The 2,840-nt window shown below is 44.8% G+C and overlaps 1 pseudogene; it reads left to right on the forward strand.

The window, feature by feature from the left end:
- The first annotated feature begins 624 nt into the window (after nucleotides 1-624).
- On the forward strand, nucleotides 625-2,310 carry LOC127804045 (anthocyanidin 5,3-O-glucosyltransferase-like; annotated as a pseudogene).
- The last annotated feature ends 530 nt before the right edge of the window (nucleotides 2,311-2,840 follow it).

Here is a 2,840-nt window from a genome sequence, read left to right on the forward strand (position 1 = left end):
TCCATTGCAGGTGTATTCAGAGAGGCAAGAAGGGAACGTGCGGCTACCACCTCCGAAAATCCTTCATCATAAAGTTTGAAAAAAAAATTGACCGAGTGGGGGTAGCCCCCACTCGGCCTCACATGGCTTTGCCACTGGAGATGGGGTTAGAAACTACGGTTACCAGAGAGGAGATTGAGGTGACAAGAAGGAGATGGGGTTAAAGATTACGATTAACAAAGAGGAGATTGAGGTGACAAGAAGAAGGAGATGGGGTTAGAGACTACGGTTACCAAAGAGGAGATTGAGGTGACAAGAAGAAGATGACTTGGGGAGGCAAGAGAGGGTTTTGTAATGTTTTAGGATAGTTAAAAATATAATAGTTGTTGGAGGTCGAATTTATAAAATATTTGATTAATTAAATAAGTTATGAATACCATTTTTGAGAAAAATTAGAGGATCACATTTTATAAAATACTTTCAAATAATAATTAAATACAGTAACATTTAAATTCTTTAACTTTTAATAAATATATAACTAAATAAATTATAGAAAAACTTCTAAGCTGTCAAACGGCTTACCTGTAGACTCTATTTGTCTTCGAGCTATATCCATCCTACTCCTACCGCTCACACTCTCTCTCTCTCTCTCTCTCTCTCTCTATCTGTGGGAAAATGGAAGCCATAGTGATGTATCCATCGCCAGGAATCGGCCACCTAATATCCATGGTGGAGCTGGGGAAGCTGATACTGAGCCACCGCCCTTCCTACTCCATTGTCATCCTCACCACCACTCCCCCCGTCAACATCGGCTCCACCGACCCCTACATCCGCCACGTCTCTGCCACCAGCTCCTCCATCTCCTTCCACCACCTCCCCCCCATCTCCCCCCCTCTCGACCCCTTCTCCTTCCCCTCCAACGTAGCCGTCACCTTCGAGCTCCTCCGCCTCAACACCCCCAACGTCCGCCAGGCCCTCCGCTCCATCTCCCTCTCCGCCTCCGTGGCCGCCTTCATCATCGACCTCTTCTCCACTCCCGCCTTCTCCGTCGGCGCCGAACTCAACCTCCCCACCTTCTACTTCTTCACCTCCGTCGCTTCTTGCCTCGCTTGCTACCTTTACTTGCCGACAACTGATCGGAACACCACCAGAGACTTCAAAGACATGAATACGCTTCTTCACTTTCCAAGCTTGCCTCCGATTCCATCCTCCGATATGCCGCTGCCAATGATGGAGAGAAGATCCGTCGAGTATAATGCACTCATAGATTTCTTTGTCCATATCCCAAATCGGATGGGATTATTGTCAACACGTTCGAATCTCTGGAACCGAACGCCGTGAAAGCGATCCAAGATGGACTCTGTGTTCCCGACGCTCCTACGCCGCCGGTGTTCTGCGTGGGCCCGCTCATTGCGTCAGACAAAGGCCGCGACGGCGGCAGTGAAAACGTGTGTTTGAGGTGGCTCGACTCACGGCCGAGTGGAAGCGTTGTATTCCTATGCTTCGGAAGCTTGGGTTCGTTCTCGGTGGAGCAGTTGGCGGCAATGGCGGTCGGGTTGGAGCGGAGCGGGCAGAGGTTCTTGTGGGTGGTCCGGAGCCCGCCCGACCCAGATAAAGGAAAGGTCAGTGCGGTCCCGCCCGAGCCGGATCTGGATTCGCTTCTCCCCGATGGGTTCTTGGAGCGAACGAAGGAAAGGGGGCTGGTGGTGAAGTCATGGGCGCCGCAGGTGGCGGTGTTGCGGCACGACTCGGTGGGCGGGTTCGTGACACACTGCGGGTGGAACTCGGTGTTGGAGGCGGTGTGCGCCGGCGTGCCGATGGTGGCGTGGCCGCTCTACGCTGAGCAGAGGCTGAACAGGGTGCTGTTGGTGGAGCAAATGAAGCTGGCCTTGTCGATGAACGAGTCGGACGGCGGATTCGTGACGGCGGCGGAGGTGGAGGAGCGAGTCAGAGAGCTGATGGAATCCGAGGCCGGCAAGGCCGCTAGGGAGCGAGCCAAAGCGGCGAGGGAGGGGGCAATGGCCGCCCTGAGCGACGGCGGGTCGTCGCCGGCGGCGTTGGCTAAATTGGTTGAGTCATGGAAGCGGAGTTGAGTTGACTCGCATCGACTCTGAGTCTGAATAGTAATACCGTCTACCATGCACGTTCTGGAATCGACTGCGATCTTTGACTTTTACGCGGCAGAGAGAAATGAATTAAAAAAGAAAAAAATGATCGCTCACAATTTACTCATTTCAAACGCTTCATCAATCTGAATTAATATGGAATATGGAGGGCACCTACTGTAAATATATTTTATTTTTAATTATAAAATATTCTATTAATCCATAATATATATGTTATATTTCATTAACTAATAAAAATGTTATTTCATGTATTTAAAAATAAGATATAGTAAATATGTCTTAATCAAAATTAAAGTATATTTATTATACATTAATCACTTAGAGTAATTAATTAAACTTCAAAATTCGGTATAAATACTGCCAGATGAAGATTATTTGATTAAAAGTGAATTTTTAAAAATAAATTTATTAATTTTTCTTTACAATTTTTTTTGTTTATATTAGATTTTTGACATTAATATTTTATTTTTCAGATGAATAAACAAAATAATGCAAAGTACATGATTTCAGACTCTTTACTAAACTTTTATTTAAACTTTCAGAATATTATTTTTCTTGAAAATTTGGTTAACTTTCAAGTATATTGGTTAAATTGATTTTTTTTGAAATTTTAATCATATTCATTTTGTCTATATAAATTTTATTAATTTTTTTTGTAATTATTAAATTACTTTATAATCCATCAATCTAACTGAATACCCTTAAAGTTAAACATCACTACTTTTTACCTTTTAA

The sequence above is a fragment of the Diospyros lotus genome, chromosome 1 (assembly GCF_014633365.1).
Source record: "Diospyros lotus cultivar Yz01 chromosome 1, ASM1463336v1, whole genome shotgun sequence".
In the NCBI taxonomy this organism is placed as follows: Eukaryota; Viridiplantae; Streptophyta; class Magnoliopsida; order Ericales; family Ebenaceae; genus Diospyros; species Diospyros lotus.